Source organism: Anastrepha obliqua, chromosome 2 (genome assembly GCF_027943255.1).
Source record: "Anastrepha obliqua isolate idAnaObli1 chromosome 2, idAnaObli1_1.0, whole genome shotgun sequence".
Taxonomy (NCBI): domain Eukaryota; kingdom Metazoa; phylum Arthropoda; class Insecta; order Diptera; family Tephritidae; genus Anastrepha; species Anastrepha obliqua.
Window position 1 is genome coordinate 13,787,404 of NC_072893.1, and position 19,561 is coordinate 13,806,964.

General features: G+C 37.0%; 1 protein-coding gene across 1 annotated transcript in view; it reads right to left on the minus strand.

Moving 5' to 3' along the window:
• LOC129237240 (uncharacterized) overlaps positions 1 to 9,610 on the minus strand; it is a 94,216-nt gene extending 84,606 nt beyond the window's left edge. Inside the window, exon 1 of the mRNA XM_054871834.1 lies at positions 9,469 to 9,610. The gene's annotated coding sequence lies outside the window, so the exon portion shown is untranslated. The remainder of the gene's footprint in view (positions 1 to 9,468) is intronic.
• Positions 9,611 to 19,561: the final 9,951 nt, after the last annotated feature.

The following is a 19,561-nucleotide window of genomic DNA, read 5'->3' on the forward strand; positions in this document are numbered from 1 at the left end:
TAAATATTTACACTACTTTTCCTTACAGCCTCCGATTTTCGTAGAATCTGCTTGTTGTTCAGATTTCGCGGAAAATTGATTTTTATTGATTGAAATTTTTTTTACGTTTTTGTTATTTGCAAAAAGCGGTTTATATTGAAATCGTAATTACACCTGATCGGTGTTAGTTCTGGTGATATTCGCTTCATACAAAATCAAGTTTGAATTTAATTTCTCAGAAAATCTAAGTTTTTTGTTTACTTGCTCAAATAAGTCATTTTGTTTGTATAAATTTGAGTTCGTAGCTTTTAGTTTTAAGAGGTAATCGGAAAGTGGTGCTGACAGATAGGTTAATAGGCGCCTAGTAATTACGATAGTATACATACAGATATTTAATATATACAAGGGGTAAGTGGGAGATTTTTATTTCACAATACATCGAAATATTACAATGGAAGTATGTGCATACATATGTAAGACGTGTGTGTAGTAGTACTTATAGTACGACGGTCGCTGTAAGTGCGAATGCATTTTGAACCCTACATCAGCTAGCAAAACAAAAGGCAATTCCCTAGCAATAGCTCAGGCTACATGCACATCGTCCAGAGCATTGCTTTCAAACTGATCCTACTTTGTTTTCCCAAAAGCCTCATACCTACAAATTCTGAAGGAATATGGGACAAGACATTCAAAAAGTCGTCCTTCGCCCACAAGACAGACCGCCTCATGGTACGCAGACAGACCATATAAGCCGGGTGCATTTGGTCGTTAGTACAATGGAAAGGTACCAGTCACCAATCCGCCTATCAGTGCGCATCTGCGCCCCCACGATGCCTCTCATAATTTACTCGGTGAAATATTCGCCTATTTTGTGATAGTGAAACTTGAGATTTTCTGATCAAATTTAGAGTTTAAATAGAATTGACAATTCCTTCGTTCCATGCAATAAATTTATTAATTTAAAGGTTCAACTCACAAGAATTTAATAATTTTGACATACATATGGACATACAAACGAGTTCGAGCGATTGAAGTGTAGAAAGAGACGCTCGTGCAGTGAAGAGAGCTCAAATTTTAACTGAATACTAGACAGCTGTTTTTATTTCTAAAGGAGAAGCACATGATTTCATTATTTTTGAAAATATATCTACATACACACAAACATAAGTAAATGTGTGCATCTGTAAACTAAATGTTTTTGCATAAGCCAATTAGAGTTCCACAGCAAAGGCCATCAAAAAAGATTCGTTAAGCATTTTTTTGCAGTTTCTGTACTTTTCTTTTGTGAGTTGCATGATGTTTTCTACACGTGACAACATTTTTTTGTCAAATCTTATGAACTATTGAATAAAACTATTAACTTTACTTGATCTCAAAAATGATAGAATACAAGATTGCGTCATCTCAGACTCGTGAACTTAGCATGGAAAGTAAATGATCGAAAGAAGGAGGAAAAATAAGAGAAAGTAAAAGGAGGTACAAAGATTTGTTTTACTTTAATAAAATAGTGAATAGTTTAAAGACGCTGGGTATATATTGGTGGATAAAAAATCTATTAGGTCGCAGAAGAATAAGGGCGGAATGGAACGAAGCGAGGTTAGTTAGAGTACTGAGCAGGGGCATCCCCCAAAGCTGTGTGCTATCACCACTCCTATGGCTACCAGTGATTAACAGGATACTGAAGAATTTGATGGGTAAGCCCCCAAGCTAATAGCATAGGTGGATGACATTGCCATAGTAAGGTGCGTTTCATAACCACAAAACACCTTTGTTAAACAATTTTTGACTAACAATAAGCTCGCTTTTACTTTCCAGAGTAACTTTTATTTGGCGTCCATTTAACAGTTATAGACTTAAGACTTCCATCAATTGTTTCCGGTGTTAAAGCTCACTCTATTTTGTAGACGCTGCACTCTTGCTAGTCTTTTCGGCGTTTCATAAAAATAAGACACTAGTCGAAAATAAGCTGCTGAAGAGATAGAAGGGGGTGATTGTTGTTTTGGATGACTTTAATTATAATATTATTCAATTAAACTTAAAATGCCGAGAAGCGTGGACAAATTTTGGGCTACATAGATTCAGGCTTGGCAATCAAATTAAGGGCAAAAAACAGGCAGAAGTCGTTATATTATCCGGAATTTTGTACGGAGTCCTGAGAATTACAACATTTTGAAGACCGTTGGAAGAAAATGATCACTATCAAGTCGAGAACAGCGAGCAATCATAAGAAAAGCTTCTAACTCGACTAAGTCTTGCGCCAACTTGGCCGCTGTTGTTCAAAATAAGGTTTCAAAAGCAATAGTTTGGTGCACATTACAGAGGTGCAATCATTTAAAATTACCATAAATAAGAAAAGTACCCATCTTTTGCCATGCACAAGCTGGCGCGTCTTCAGTTTGCAGAAAAACACCTAGACACCAACTGGGGCACACTAAGGTATTTGGACTATTTTTAATGGTGCCCATTTTATATTATTTTTTAGAAAGTTTACATTTTCGGATGAAAACAAATGGAACCTTGATGGACCCGATGGCTTTTAAATTAGTGGAGAGATTGGTGCAAGAGCCCCCTCTTATTTTCCAAGCGTAACTTCGCTGGAGGTTCTGTTATCGTTTGGGGTGAATTTACATCGGCAGCAATTCTTGATATGCAGTTTTCATCAGCGCGAATGAATAGTGGGGGCTACAAAAATGTTTTGAAAAATAGTCTTCTTCCTTTTATTCAGGATAATCGGGAAGTACCCTTCGTTTTTCAGCAAGACAACGCCCGAATCCACGTAAGCAGGGAAACAAGGCAGTTTTTGATCGATTGTTCCATAGAAACTATGGACTAGCCGGCATGTTCTCCGGATCTAAACCCAATAGAAAATATTTGGGGTATATTAGTTAGAAGAGTTTACGCCAACAATCGCCACTCGCCAATTTGACAACACCAAGGAGCTTAAAGCGGCAATTAAGGCAGAATGGGCTTCTCTAGATATAAATTTACTTTAAAAGTTAGAAGAATCGATGAAAAAAAGGTTATTTTGTGTCGACAAAGCACCATAGAATACTAAAATATTTTAGACGACAGAAAAATAAGTTCGATAACTTTAGTTACTTTAATCCATGTGTAAAATTTGTATTTTCCTCTGAAATCTATAAATTAAAATACTTTGAAAAATTAAGGGTGTCTTATGATTATGAAACGCACCTTATATACATACATATTGGTGCATTTGATTTGGTGTGTGATTCTATTCCTATTCGAATAGCAGCAAGCGATTGCAATTAGTGGTGAAATCATTGCGCTGATTGCCACTGGTTGCATGGGTGGCAACGCTTCCAAAATCGCCTAGTGTGCACTTTCATTACTTCAGACTGCACTGTGCTAAGATCTAAAAGAGAATGAAAGTAGCAATCAAGCTCTAGTTGCAAAATACGAGCAGCAAATGACCCATTGAAAAGAAATGGTTGAATTGCTGCGTCGAGTTTGCGTAGACATGGCGAGGCACGAATTTTATTATTTTATCAAAGTACAATAATTAAAACAAATTGATTTCGATGGGTTTGTCACAAAATAATTATTTATCAATTCAGTATTTGACATCAAAATGTACACAAATTTATTTTTTTTAAAGTTCAGATGCTGGTCTGCGTGAAGGTCACTGCGTAACAAGAAATATTCTTTTTTTTTCTTCTATAAACTTACATAAACACATCTGAACTGTTTTGTAACCGTGAACCAAGCGAAAGAGCCACATGTAACAAAATGTTTTAGCAGATGTCTTTGGCGCAGAACGAATACGTCTACAAGTCTCGTTTCAGCACATTTGCTTTGGCATTTTGTGTTTTTACTTTATGCCACCGACAGTTTTTCTACATTTCCATTCTTTTCGCGTATTTTCGCTTTTTATGTAATTTTATGTTCTTTTATGTTGCTGGTATTTTCCACTCAAAATTAAGCATGTGTGTGTACGTACATTTTTATTTATTTTTGAGTTTTATTTTTAAGTATATTTGAACATTTTCCAAAAACAAGCCGTCCTGCTGTATTTGTTTTCGTATGAACTTTGGACTTTTTCTCCTCAACAACAATGATGAAAATAATAAAATCGTGTCGATTATATCGTTCAAATCCCATTCTTTGCATAAATATATGTATCTGTAAGCATCTGTATTTATATTTATTGAAGAATACAAGAGTTTTGAAGACTTTAAAGTCTCGAGAATAGAGAATACTAAGGTGGCGCTATCCGTAAACCGCTAATTTCTTCTTGGCGAATTTGACATTTTAGTGACGTCAGCATAGAAAATAAAACGAAGGTCTGAGAGTATTTTCCACGATGTTGATGTTGATAGTTTTAAGGTATTTTCCCGTTACCAAGGTGCGTTTCATAATCAAAATTAATAGATTTCAGAGAAAAGTATAAATTGTATACATCGATTAAAGTATCATTACAGAATTTAGAACTTTTTTTAGTACATAACAACAACTTATTTCCAGGCGTTTCAAAATATTAAGACACTGTTTAATTAAAGTGATCGTTTAGCAAAAGTATACTTTTTCGAATTTTTTTTTCTGTTGTCTAGAATATTTTAGTATTCTATGGAAGCACCATTTGCTTTAGCGTCACAAAATAACCCTATTTTCATCGATTCTGCTAACTTTTTAAGTGAATTTACATCTAGAGAATCGCATTCTGCCTTAATTGCCGCTTTAAGCGCGTTGGGTTTGTCAAATTGGCGATTGTTGGCGTAAACTATTTTGACTAATATACCTCAAATGTTTTCTATTGGGTTTAGATCCGGAGAACATGCCGGCCAGTCCATAGTTTCCATGGACCAATCGATCAAAAACTGCCTTGTTTTCCTGCTTATGTGGATTCGGGCGTTGTCTTGCTGAAAAACGAAAGACACTTCCCGATTATCCTGAATAAAAGGAAGAAGACTATTTTTCAAAACATTTCTGTGGTCCCCACTATTCATTCGCGATGATGTAAACTGTATATGAAGTGCTGCTTACTATGTACCCCAAACCCGTAAATGCACCCTAAACCATAACAGAACCCCCACCGAAGTTGCGCTTTGAAAATAAGAGGGGGTTCTTGCGCAAATCTCTCTAATATTTTTAAAAACCATCGGGTCCATCAAGGTTCCTTTTTTTGCATCCGAAAATATAACCTTTCTAAAAAATAATATGAAATTGGGAAACATTAAAAATATTCCAAGTATTTTACTGTGGCCCAGTTGGTGTCTAGGTGTTTTTCTGCAAACTGAAGACGCGTCAGCTTGTGCGTGGCAAAAGATGACGTCCTTTTCTTATTTTTGATCATATTAAATGATTGCACCTCTGTAATGTGCGCCAAACTGTCGCTTCTGAAACCTCATTTTGAACAACAGCGGCCAAGTTGGCGCAAGACTTAGTCGAGTTAGAAGCTTTTCTTATGGTTGCTCGTTGTTCTCGACTTGATAGTGATTATTTTCTTGCAACGGGCTTCAAAATGTTGTAATTCTCAGGACTCCGTAAAAAACTCAGAATAATACAACGACTTCTGCCTGCTCTTTTGCAATTAATTTGATTGAATCCTGAATCTATGTATCCCAAAATTTTTCCACGCTCCTCTTGTGATAATATTGAACCCCTCGGCATTTTAAGTTTAATCGAATAAAATTATAATTAAAGTCATCCAAAACATGTTCATCCATTCTATCTGTTCAGCAGCTTATTTTTGACTAGTGTCTTATTATTATGAAACGCCGAAAAGACTAGCAAAAGTGCAGCGTCTTGTAAAAAGATAATGGCTCTACAAAATAGAGTAAGCAGTAGAACAGCACCAGAAACAATTGATGGAAGTCTTAAGTCTATAACTGTTAAAATCACGCCAAATAAAAGCTACTCGGGAAAGTAAAAACGAGCTTATGGTAGTTCAAAAATTGTATACCAAAGGTGTCTTATGATTATGAAACGCACCTTATGTATATATGTATATATTTATGTACTTATACATAGTTGATTTTCAGCATTGTTTAAAAACTTCTAATATTTTTTCTGTTTTTGCTGCTACTTCAATTTATGCTTCTGAGAATTCATCAGTCGCAGTCGGCGCAAAAGCAAAAACCGATTGCTGAAAGACTGCGCATCATTTCGTCTGCAGCTATTGAATTACTGATTTTCAGCTCGGCGGGGGGATCGAAAGAAGCAGTCTGTTTTGTGCATAGAAACTTCTTTTCGGTATTTTGACCACAGTATTGCATAACAGGGAGTTGTACTGACCTTTTTAGAGGCCAAATGCGCCACTTGTAACTGAGACTTCATCTTCTGTGAGTGCCAAGTAGTCGCGCAAGTCTTAGATTCAGCCGCCAAGTACGTCGTTATTTTCAATAACATCGGCTGACGGACGTGTGCACACATTAGCAATATCTACTTACATATTGTATATACATATATATATTCTGAAAGTATGGCTAAAAAACATGCCCGTGTCTGGCCGTTTTTCTAGATCAGTTCTTGTCCATTTTTATACGCAAAATTGTTCTTAGTTATTATTAAAAGAAAAGATAAGTATATATTTGGATTTTTTTGGGGAAGGAAAGACTTTACGGTACGTTTTCCACGGAGAGCCGAATGGAGCAAAGAAAAGGAAACACTGACGGTTCTAAGATGAACTGTGGTGTGGGAGCTGGCTTCCATTCGGAGTCGCTCAACCTATCTCAGTCAATTCGACTTCCTGACTATGCCAATGTGTTCCAGGCAGAACTTTTAGCGATCAGGGAAGCATGCAAATCACTAAAACTCTACAAGGAAGTTGGTGCAAAAGTAGCTATCTTTTCAGACAGTCAAGCAACTGTCAAGGCCTTAGACTCCAACTCTATTTCATCCAAACTAGTCTTACAGTGAAATTACTCTGGTATGGGTTCACGGTCATAAGCACATACGGGGTAATGAGATAGCGGATGAGCTAGCAAGAAAAGGTTCGACACTAGACATAGCAGAGGCGTTGGCAGTCTCTACCCCACTCAACACAATAAAAGCATCCATTGCCTCACACTATCATGCTTCAGACGAAAGAAAGTGGAAGCAATTAACTTCATGTATTACAGCAAAAAACACTGGGCTATCGTACAAAAACCAAAGGACTAGTTACCTGTTAAGTCGACCTAACATTTAACGCATCACTGCAACCCTTACACGTCATTGGAAGGTGGGTGATCATGCTGCCAGACTCAACCTCCCCTTTGATCCCATCTGCAGAAGCTGTGAAGCCGAAGGAGTGAAGGAAAGTCTTTTCCACTACTTATGTGAATGTCCAGGGCTAGCTAGGGCACAATTTCGCTCTTTCGGTAAGCCTTACCTTACTTAATCCTCTTACAGCAAATTAATGAGATCTCAGACATCGAGATAAAGAATTTGCTGCTATACTTGGATCTCACAAAATGGATCTGTCTCAGAAGCAAAAAAGAAAGGACATCATTATACGAGGACAGTGGTAGTAAAACGGTGCTGGTCACTAATTAGGATTATTTTAGTGGAAATACTCAGCCACTTCAACAACAACAACAACCACATATGTATGTCGCATAAGCCTCTTCGTATTTCTGTGGATAATTTATGTAATAGCATTGACCGCCGGTGTCGTTAATCCAGATTACCGGCGCAGTTATTTCTGATTAAAATCCCATAATCCGTTTAAATTATGGGAATTATAAGTCTCGGGGGTGATCCTGATTAGTTGCACTTAATTTCTGAGATAATTCTCAATTAAGTCCCTCATCTTTTGAGTTTGTCTTTTTGGAATTTCTCAGGTATTCTGATACCTTAGTTAAAGATACACTTCACTATTAGACGAGGTGGCACAAAATTAATCACTCCATCGGAAGATTTATAATTTTTGTACATGAAGTCGTACGTCAATCTAATTTGACACTTAAGAACTAAACAGCTGAAGTAAACAAAAAGACAAGTAGTAGGGCGTGTAAGGGTTAAAATAAAATGTCCATCAGTCAAACGAAGAAAACGAGGAGGCAGGCTTTTAAGCCAAAGTAGGGGCGGAAGGAGCATTTATTGGACCAACCCTATTTTTCAGCTTTAGCAAAACAAAAAAAACAGGACACCAAAAAAATGGATCCAAATAAAACACAGGAAATACTGGAACAGCACTAACGGCCTTAATCACTCCAAAAAGTACCTAAAGTTCAGGTACCAACAAAGCAAAATCTGCCCTAACCTTGGACAAAAAGGGCCTCAGATTACTCTGTGTGGCACTTACAGGCCACTTTGCCTGCAATAAATACATACAAAGGTTCCCTCCTGAGCAGCTGGTTCGATTCCTTGCACTACTGAGGAGCGCACAATATTCGAACTTTTCTTAGTTCAGTACACAAGGTGGCGCAAAATTAATCATCCCACTTGGTTTTTGAATGTTAATGGTAAGGATTGTACGCGTTAGGCTAAAGCCTTTATGCACTGCGACTAGATTGATCATATCGCACCCTAAATACACTCAAATATACTCAAAATTTTCCAAAACTGAGTTTTATTATTTTAATTCAGAGTACACATTTCTAACTGCTGCAAATATTTCGTTCACATAACTATCTTCTTTAACTGGAAAAATACAGTTATGTCTATTTTTATGTCAAGTGTGTTGCTTTCGCACGATCAACTAAAGAGAATTATTTTTAGTTGCGTTAATGGGCTCAAGAACAGCTGATTACTTTTATTACACATAAAGAGTTTTATTTTGAGTTCTGCCTCTATAACTGTAAAAAGTGATAAATTTCGTGGTATATTATTTTGCATTGTGCCTCTTTAGTTGTACAAAGTGAGTTCAACTAGGTTAGGAAACTTATAAAATTAAAACATTTTATCAGTTAAAAAGGCAAAACTTAAGATAATATCACTAGTTAATCGAAAAAATTTCAGTTAAAGAGTCATAAATCAAAATTTTGTTTTATTTTCGCAAACATATATTAATATAAAATTGAAAAAAATATAGTAGAACCTTCTTCAATGTTGTATATTTTCATGATGGAACAATATTTTCTTTAAATATTACAATAATTTTTACATAAAACGTTTTTCGTCTCTCCTGAAAATCTTAGTATTTTGAGTTGTGACCCTTTTGTATTTAGGGTGCGATATGTATATTATATTTATTGCATATTTTTCATTTTGCTCTCGTTTTTACTGATCTTGCCTGGTATTCATTGGATCAGGTTATAAAAACTCGAATCAATCACAATCACAAAAAAAAAAAAATTTTTTTAAATAATAAAAATTTAAATAAAAAAAACTAAAAAAAAAAATGTTTTTGAATTTTTTCCAAAAACTGTCTCCCCTCGACAGACGATTGCGAGCTATGAAAAATTTTCTCCATTAAAAATCGCTATATTTATATATTTATTTGACTTACTTATTCAACTAACTAACATTGTAACACACATACATATAAGTACACATACATATAAGTATGAGTGTACGCACAAATAATATAAAAATATTACTCACTTTGATATCCTTCGGAAGAACTGCTTTCTGGTTGATGCTGAATGAGTAAAATACTTGGGATTTCAAAAGCGACGCTGTTGAACGCTGAGTTGAATGAATTTTCTTTTTTCGACGAAATCGATAAATTTGCAATATTACTTTTTTTTTACAATTTTTTTTATGTAATTATGAGTTTAAAAATTTTTTTTTTCTATTTACGAGTATTTATAAGAATTGAGCACATCTAACTCAAAAAAAATATATATATTTCTTTTAGTATTAATGAAGTTCCACTTTTGCCAGAATCACAGAACTTGATTAAATTTAGAAAAAAAAGTGAGTTTATTTTTCTTTTTCAAAAAAGCTGCACTATTCTTAACGCACTAGTTGCTGTTGTTGCTGTTTTTAATTGCTACACACTACAGTAAGCGTTGCGCTAGGTCAGTGTGTGCTTCGTTGTAGGCTTTTGAGATCGTTTGGTGTCGTCGATTATTTGCGTTAGTAGAAACGCAAAGAGGAATTTAGAAAGTTTTCGCCTGAAGTGTTCTAGAAATGCTCAGATTTTTGGCGTGCGCGTAGTTATTTAAAAAAATATTTTTACTTTCTTTATACTGCTTTGGCGGTGTTTTCTCCCACTCGTCGCTTGCAGGTTAATGCACCCCTTGGCGCTTGTGATAGGCGCGAAAAATGAGTGCAAATGTTGATGATCTTGACGCGAAATGTGTAGCTACTGGTGCTGCTGCCTCTACTATTTGCTGGCTGCGACATGTAAATGAAATGCAATTTTTTTGTTTTTTTTTTCTGCTACTGCGACACACTCGCGTTTGACACTTTTTTCAGCAATTTTTCCTACTCGCGTGCGGTTGTTCTACTTTTTCTCGCATGTACTCGTGTGTGTTAAGCTTTAGCTGTTTATTAGTTTTACTACTGGTTCTTATGTATTTTTATTTTTTATTTTTGCTACCTTTGCTACGCTATTCGCTTATCAGGAATGTGCCTATTTTCACAAGTACTCACGTATCTATTCGCCTTATTTTTCTTTTCTAAATTTATATTTTTGTATTTATTTGTTGTTTTTTTACTGCACGCGGCTGCTTGCTGATTTTCTTTTCTATTTATTTTGCTTCAATTTCCCCTTTTCCACTTCGGCTTTCGTTGTTGTTTGTGTTGCTCTTATTGCTTCTTCTTAATTAATTCTATGTGTTGTGCATTCAAATATGCGTACAGAATTAGCCGTTCCGCTGTTCATCACCCACACTTAGTTACATACGTTCGCCTATGAGGAGGTGCAGGCGCCTTGTTGCAGTCACTTGCCTTGCTGTGCTATATCGCCGCAAATCGTACTTGTTGCTGTAGTTGCTATTGCTATTACGACTGCAATTGCCACTGCAGCTACACTGAAATCGCCAATAGTCCAGCCAATCAAAAACGTATTGATAAAAGTAATCCAACAGCGGTTTCACCATTACACTACAGTCGCCGGCTCCCTCGTTTGTTGTAGTTGTTGTTATGCTTATGTTGATTGCACACTGCTTTTGCTCACTCTTCGTACCTTCACACACAATTTACTTGCACTTCTATGCGCAATTTCCCCCTTCTGCTCTCTGGCTTCAGCAATTTTAGGGGTAATGAGAGTTGAAAATCGCCACCACAACCGTTGTCTCTTTGTGTTGTTAGTAGTTAGCTTGAAATCGAAAGTAAGCGACCTACGAAAATTATGCGAAAGTCACGTAATTAGAAATTAACTGCCGACTGGCATTAGCGGGTGCCTCGCTTTATGTTTGAACGCTTGAATTAATAGCTCGAGAGCACGTGACCTTTTGGCATGTAAACACTTATCGTCAGTATTTTAATGTACGCATCGAGCACGTGAAAGTAGTAATCGCTTAGCGTTGAAATTCGCCGCCTGCATGTGTGTGAGTGTGTGCTTTGTTGTGTAGCTAAAAGTAATTAGCAACAATCACTTTTCAATGATAATTATTTTAGTTACTCTTTGAAAGGAATTTGCATTTAAAAGTCAAATATTTTCAACACCTTTCGCCTGGTCGTGCACGTCCGCTCAACTGCGCTGCGCTCTACTTTATGCGGCTTTGTGTATTAATATTTTGTGCTTTTCAGTTGAAATATCCGCATTATTCGTTTGCATTCGATTTTTCTTTAATTTGATTTTTACTCCTTCGTTTTGCATTCGAACCGAAATACCGGTATAAACAAGTGCGAGCGAACTTTAATTCAAGCAAAAGATAGAAAATTTGCAACAGTTCTCAAACCCGATTGCCGCATCTGCAAGATCGCTTTCTTTGCTCTTATTGTAATTTTTGTTTTTTTTTCAACCCGTCTGTCTGTCTGTATCGCACATCTTTTGCACATCTTACGAATGAATACTTTGTTTCATTCAGCGCCTTCTACCGTCGCTTTACTCGCATGTACATATATTTGAAGAGTATATGCATACATACATACATACGTACGTGCACAATTTTTCTTTCTTATATATATCTACATAAATACTTTTACATACATACACCGCATTTCTTCAGTCTGCGAATATTCATACATATATCGAATTATTTTTGTTAGGTTTGGGCTTTTTGTTTTTGTGTTTTTGTACGAACTTGTTATACGCCTCTCGTTTGTGCGTTGACCGATCTGCACAACAATTCTCAAACAGCTCTGAATACCAACTGAAACGATTCTATTTGGAGCTCTAGCTTGTTCTGTGGGCTGCTGTTCGGCATTGTGGCGCTTTTTGTGCTTACATTAGTATGTATGTGTGTATGTGAGTGTGAAAACACATGAGCCGTTGATACAGATATATAAAGTACATACTTACATGTATGAGAGTTTAACAGTGATCGCATGATCACAAGCAATGTTAATGACATCAGCATCACATGCGGGCATTTAACAGCGCAACTACAGTAAAATTTCTGTTAAGAAATACAAATTTGGCGCTTTCTGTTAGCTGGGTATTTCATTATGAAAAGCTCTTTTAGACCAAAAGCACAGACACAAATACCCACTAAAATAGACACCCGCTAAGGAATAGTTGCCGAAATCGAAATATTAGTTTGCGGAAAAAGAAATCTATTGTTTTCTCGGTAGATAATTACCGATATCTCGTAAAGTATCCATCAAACAATTTAAAGTTTATGCTCGTTGTCAAGGTGACATTTCACATTAAAACACTTCTTTTGCTGTTTTTTGTTTGTTCCATTCAGTTGTGAGTTACAGGGTAGTAAGAATTAAAGCCAACAAGAGAAAATTCGTTACTTTTTACAGTTTTTCTTTGATAAAGGCGAAAATGTAATTCAGGCCGCTGAAATGTTGAATTGTGTTTAAGGTGCCGGTAGTGTAATAGCCAATTACGTGCACTTTTGGTTTCGTCGATTCCTTTCAGGCAATTTTGATGTTAAGGGAAATGTCTAAAATGTCGATGCAATCTTAGAAATAATCGAAGTTCATCCGCATTTTAGTAGTTGTAGCATCGCTCAGGAGCTAAATGTCGACCCTAAGCCATTTGCGCAAAATAAAAAATTAAAATTATGGATTTCTTTTTCTAATACAACCCGAAACAATGTTTGTTTGAATCTTTTCAAGTAGAGGCTTTTGACAGGGGAATGTGTGAATATTAGTTTTTCAAAAAATTACTTTCGAAAAGTGTATGCAACAAATGTATAACAAACTCTGAATGCGATTATGCAAATAATTCGAAGTTTTTAACTATTTCATTCTCCCTCCAAATATTAATTTGAAACTGGTTTTACTAATGCAATTTGATACGATTTTGCAGAGCTTTTATTTAAATTTTATTGAATGGCACTTCGTACAAATATTGAAGAAGAAACTTTTTCATAATAAGTTCTTTAAGAACAACTTATCGCAAAATTCGTGATTTTTTGGGGGGAATAATCGCTCGAAAAAATAGTAGTTTGGTAAAAAAATTTCAACAAATAATCCATCGAATTCGCGCCTCTTGAGCTTAAGAACCATTGTGTGGACGTTATGAATTTCGGAACGTTGTTTTTTAGCCATTCTTGGTTCTCTCGAGCTTTGTGAGACGGTGCCGAATCCTGTTGAAACGTCCATGGTCTGCCCCCGAAATGTTTGTTTGCCCACAGCTTCAAAGTAACCTTCAGAATACGTTCCCGATAATATTTCGCATTTACCTTGATTGGAGAGCGTCCATCTGCGGTTACAGAGGCGGGTTACCCTGTGGCGGGTATAATCGGTCTGTCAGCATATATCATACTGAAGGGTAACTCTCGAAGAATATTATTATTATTTATTGTTGATATCGCCCCTCCCCCGAAACGCCGTTTCTTAGAACAGGCTTGCGGTGATCACGGTAGCGCATGAGCAGCTCAACTGAAATCAAAAAAATTAAATGATTATTGTAGAAAAATGTTTTTTAGTGAATCTGAACGGTTTATTTACCAAAAAAAATTTTCTCGATATGAAAACCGCTTTGCACCAAAAAAACGATTTTTGAGGGGTTGAAAAATTAAAAAAAAAATTAATTCCAGCGAACTATGCAAATATTTATAAAAAGTGAACCGTTCAGATTCACGAGGTTATAACTTCGAATAATTAAAAAAAGTTTATGCAAATAGTTTTTGATAAATAATGATCACCGCTACGGTAATTTTCAAAAAACACGACTTCGAGATAATCGCGTCTAAAGTTTTGCGTGCACTTTATTTAGTTCTAGTGCTTCGATCTTTATGATTTTTTGAATTTATATTTCTAAGATGAAGTACCTACTTTTAGAATATGCCATACAAAATTTTCCATTATTTAGTCCAACACAAGGTGTACCTATAACCCCTTAAGGTGCTCGAGCTCACTAACAGACAGTTGAAGCACGGGCACGAGCGGTCTGAAGTTGGTGCCGGTTCCTGTATATATGCATTGTGTTGGCTGCTTTGCTGTTCTTAATAGGGTTTATAATACCGTTTTTGTAAGCCTCTCTTCGGAAGCCTCCTTTGTCTTTTTTGATGGTTGAGGTGTGCTCAGTATCGGAGATTGTAGTACTCTGCTGCCCTTTTTTGAACACCCTTCTCCAATAGGCGTTTTCTTTATCTTTTTTGTTACTGTTCTTGTTGTTCTTTAATTTCCATTTTGTATTATTGGGTCTCCGCTTCAAGCCGCTATTTCCGCACGATGTACAGCTGTCTTAAAAGCAATTCCCGTGGTTATCTGTGCAAGTTCAGGGAGGCCACGCGATGGTTGGCACGAGTTCTTATGGGAGCTTGTGTTTAGAGCCAAAATCAGACACTATTGAATGGCACTATTTCAACTGAAACTGTACCATCAACTTAATGGAGACGTAGCATCGAACGTTCTTGAAGACCAGCCACTGTTTAACGAGACGGAGGCGGTTGTAGCATTAATCTATCGGCCCTCCTATTCTGAGCTGATAGAATACTACTTTCACTAGCCATTAGACTCTTTAATCCGAATAATTTTTACAGTATACTGTACTCGATTTTGATGAGCTTTACAGCCCTGCCGCTCGAGGTATTTAGGGTACAAGAAGCCTTTTGAGCCGAACCTCTTCCTCTCGTGCCGGATTTTAGTCGGCTCTTACGACAGGTATGCCTTTCTGCGGATATATTATTTTCCCCTACCTGCGGATGTATACTCCTCATTAGCCAGATGTCGATGACCGGGCAAGGGATCTCTGAGACCAATTCAGTCGACCTCTTTCTGGCAAGTTCATTAGCAATTTCATCTCCCTCTATGCTCCTATGTCCTGGAACACAGATCAGAGAAATGTCGCCTGTACACCCAAGAGATTTGATCTCCTTCGTACAGGAGTTGACCAGTTTGGATCTGCAACATGGCGTCGTCAGAGCCTTGGCCGTGTCTTGACTATCGGAAAAAAGGTCGCTCCCAAGTTCCCTAAGTCTGTAGTTCTATATAGTCTGTAAGAAACCACGTATTTCCAGATTCCATGGTCTGCACAAGACTGTAGTGCTAATGATGATGAAGAAAATTAGCCGAAGTCATCTGAATCAAAGTTATAAACTTTCGAGAAGAATCCCCAAGACATTTTATTCATTTTTTTTTCAATTTCTTATAAAATATCCCATGATAGAAATGACAACTTTTGCTTATTATAAAGCTCCATTCAAAAGCTAAGTAAAGCTTCCCATATATAATTTTAGCAACGCGCGCTTTTATACTCTTTGTTTGGCTAGCAGATAAGCTAACGAATCATATTTTGTGTTCATTTAATCAGGCTTAGTGTAAGGAAACGCTCAAAAAACTATTTATTTTCAAATGCAATCAGTTGTTAAAAGAAAATTATATTTTCAATCTAGATTTCATGAGATGTTTTAAATGAATTGGAATTAGAACTATGCACAAATAATCAAATTTAAATTAAATGAACTGGAATTAAATAAGAAATTAAAAAGATAAATTAAATAGCCAGATTAGTACGTAATAATGATTTGAATCGTGGCTAAACTAAATTTAGTAACCGAAATATTCAATGAAAAAAGAGTTTTTCGGAAAGTCGAAGAGTATTTCATTATTTCTGGCATTAAAGCTACTTATGGCCTTGCAAGTAGTGACAACGTGCAACAGAACAAAATGTCACAAAACTCTGTAAAGCTCATTCAAATTAATTTTACTCCACAGAAAGAGATCAGAAACGGAGCCAGATACTAACATTCATGCATCACATAGGAAAGAGACTAACGAAAAACTTCCTCTATTATGCAGGTAGGTAGGTAGGTAAGCCTAGCACTCCTCAAGTAGCACTAAAGCGATTTTTGACACCATTATGAGACCTCTAACAGGCAGATATCTACAGCCAGCCAGAGCTGTTGATATAATGGAGAGGATTGATTGGATTTAGCCTGGTGCATGGCCCCAGGCTGTCGAAGAAAGGAGCACCCAGTGACCTTAGTCTTCTAGCTGTCAAACCCGGACATTTACAGAGAAAGTGCTCAATAGTCTCCTTCTCTGAAGGGTCCCCACCGCTTCTGCAATGGGGGTTAAATGGTAATCCGAGCTTTTCCGCGTGCGTGCCGATCGTCCAGTGATCGGTAAACATAGCTATGAGTTTGGAAATTGAATGGTGAGGAGTCCAAAGAACTTTCTGAGTGCTTCAGATATCGTATTGAGGCCAAAGGGTTTTAGAAATAGCACATGAAGAAAAGGAGCTCCATCTTTTCTGCGATTTTCTGAAAAATAATTTCTGCAGCTTCCCTTTATCAACTGTCAGGGGGATGCCGATGACCAGGTAGGAGGTCTCTGAGGCCATTTCAGTCCCCTTTCTGGCAAGCTCATCAACAATTTCATCTCCCTCTATGTTTCTGTGTCCTGGAACCCAGATCAAAATATTTTACCTGCACACCCAAGAGCTTTGATCTCCTCCTTACAGGAGCTTACCAGTTTCGTTCGGCACCATGGTGTCGTCAGAGCTTTGATCGCTGCTTGACTATCGGAGAAAATGTTAATATCTCCCTCTCTCCGTCGTTCCCTAAGCATTTTGTATGCTTGCAAGATCGCGAAGACTTCTGCTTGAAAAACACTGGCAGTGTTTTGCAGTTTAAAGGAGATAGATAAATGGGCTGATTTAGAGAAAACCCCCGCTCCGACTCCCGATTCTATCTGGAAGCTGTCAGTGAAGACAGAGGTGCAAACTTCGGTGCAGATTTTCTCCTTGATCCAATCCTGCCTATTTGGAAAGATTGCCCTGGCACGACCCTCAAACTCTAGTTTGCAGATAGAGAAATCTGTCCGAAGTTCTACCATTTCCCTTGAGAGATTGTCTCCAGAGGCCAATCTCCTTTAACCTGATTGCACTTTAAGCTGCGATGGAAATGACGGAAAAGTCGATGGGAAGTAAGTGCAAAACGACATTCAGGGCAGTACTGGGGCAATTTTTACATACTCCGGTGATGCCAATGCATGCAGTCCTTTGCACCCTCCCCAGTTTAGTTATATTATAGCCCTTCCGAAGAGCTTTCCACCAAACCAGGCATCCATAGGTTAAAATTGGCAAAACCACTACGTTGTACATCCACAGCACGACCTGTGGCTTGAGTCCCCATTTTTTACCGAACAGGGCTATACTGTCTTCCTTTACCCGATTTTCAATGCGTAGCTTCCAAAGGAGTTTGGAGTCAAGTATCACTCCAAGATACCTAACTTTCAATGAGAGCGGGAGAACGTGGTTGTTTAATTTGGGAAGTCGAAGGTCATTTAATTAATCAATTGACATTGAGAATTAGGTAAAGGTTTTGAGAAATATAGGGAGCGGCATTGGACCGGCATTTGCGCCAAACCATCATCGGGCCATATTTTTTCCGAGAAAACGAAATGGTTGATGGAAACCGATATCGATATCTCATTATGTCTGCCCGCAAAATACGTGTGAAAGGTTTAGACGGTTACTGGTTTCAACAAAACGGTGCGCCATGCCACACTGCAAATGCAATAACTGAATTTCTGCAACGAAAATTCCCGGGGCCCCCAAATCACCTGACTTAGCCCCCCGGACTTCTTTTGTGGGGTTATCTGAAAAGTAAGCTGCAGATTATTGACCGGGCAAACATTCGTGCCGAAATCGTTAGAAAGTTTATTTGATTTTAATTTTTATTACAATGATATAGAGGTATGCACTACTGAACAACAGCCCCTAGTTACCGTTGCTGCAGTTAACGAAATAAAAAACGAAAGCATTCAAGGTAGCTTTTGTGTTTTATGCTTGTACAATATTTCTTAGTTGTGAACTAATTTGGCAATATATAATATATATTATAAAGGGTGATCAGACTGGAGGTACTTTTTTCAGTAGGGTTTTTTTGACAGCTCACGCGTGCTGTCAAACTAAATACATAATTTTTCCAGTATTCATTGACATTTCATCATGGAAAGGCTTACTTACACCTCAACAATGTTTACAAATCGTACGAAAATTGGCGCTCTGTGAATTGTGTTCATTCGAATTTTGTTCAGCGAACCCATTTTTGGCTTAATAGCTGTGTCAATAAGCAAATTGCCGTATTTGGTCCGAAAAACAACCCGAGGCCATTCAAGAACAGCCATTGGGCTGGAGTGATCATCGGTCCATATTTCTTCAAAGACGAGATTAGCGCCAAGCTAACGTTTATCGCGCCATGATAAACAACTTTTTGATGGCGGAAATTGTAAATTGTGTGTGTGCGCTCGGGATCTCCACAACATTTGGTTCCCACAAGACAGTGCTACTTGCCATATAGCCCGTGAAGCAAAGGATTTACTGCGTCCTCGTTTGGGTGCGAAATTTATCTCTCGTCTCGGACCAGTGTTTCACACCTTTGGATTTTATTTGTGGCGGTATGCAAATTCTAAACGCTTTGTGGATAAACCAACAACAACTAAAGTTATTCACGAGACACGGATCGAAGTCCGCCAGCGAGCCATTCAAAATTGGATGACCGAATTACGGCACAATCGCGGCCAAAATTTTAAAGAGAGATAAAAAAATTTCATAAATGGGTCTACATAAAAATAATATTGAAATTATTAAAATTGTCCAATCAATTTGATTGATTTGAATAATTTGCTTTTGAATTATTTTTTGGTAAATAAAAAATTATAATTTTGAACGGTGGAAATCTTTTTTGTGACTTACAAAGCGCTGTTGCACATTCCTACATACCTATACAAGGTTGCGTAATATTAATCATCCGATTTGGTTTTTGAATAATTTTTTTACTAAATAAAAATAAGTAATTTTAAGTGATAAAATTCTTTATTTTGACTCATAGACGGTGTTGTACATTTTCCTCATATACAAGGTGGTGCAAAATTAATAATCATACAATGCCTCTTCATTTATTTCGTGGGGAATAATTTCACATTTTTCTCTGGCTCTGAAGTACCTCAAGGCAGCATTTAGCAATGAGGGTCCATTGTGCATTTACATATATACAAGGTGGCACAAAAATAATCATCTAATTTTGTTATTAAATAACTTTTTTACCGAATTCCAAAAAATAATTTTGAGTGATGAAAATCTTTATTTTGACTTACAGCACGATGTTGCTCTTTTCCTCTATATACAAGGTGACGCTATATTAATTTAATTTATTTTGTGGGGAATAATTTTACA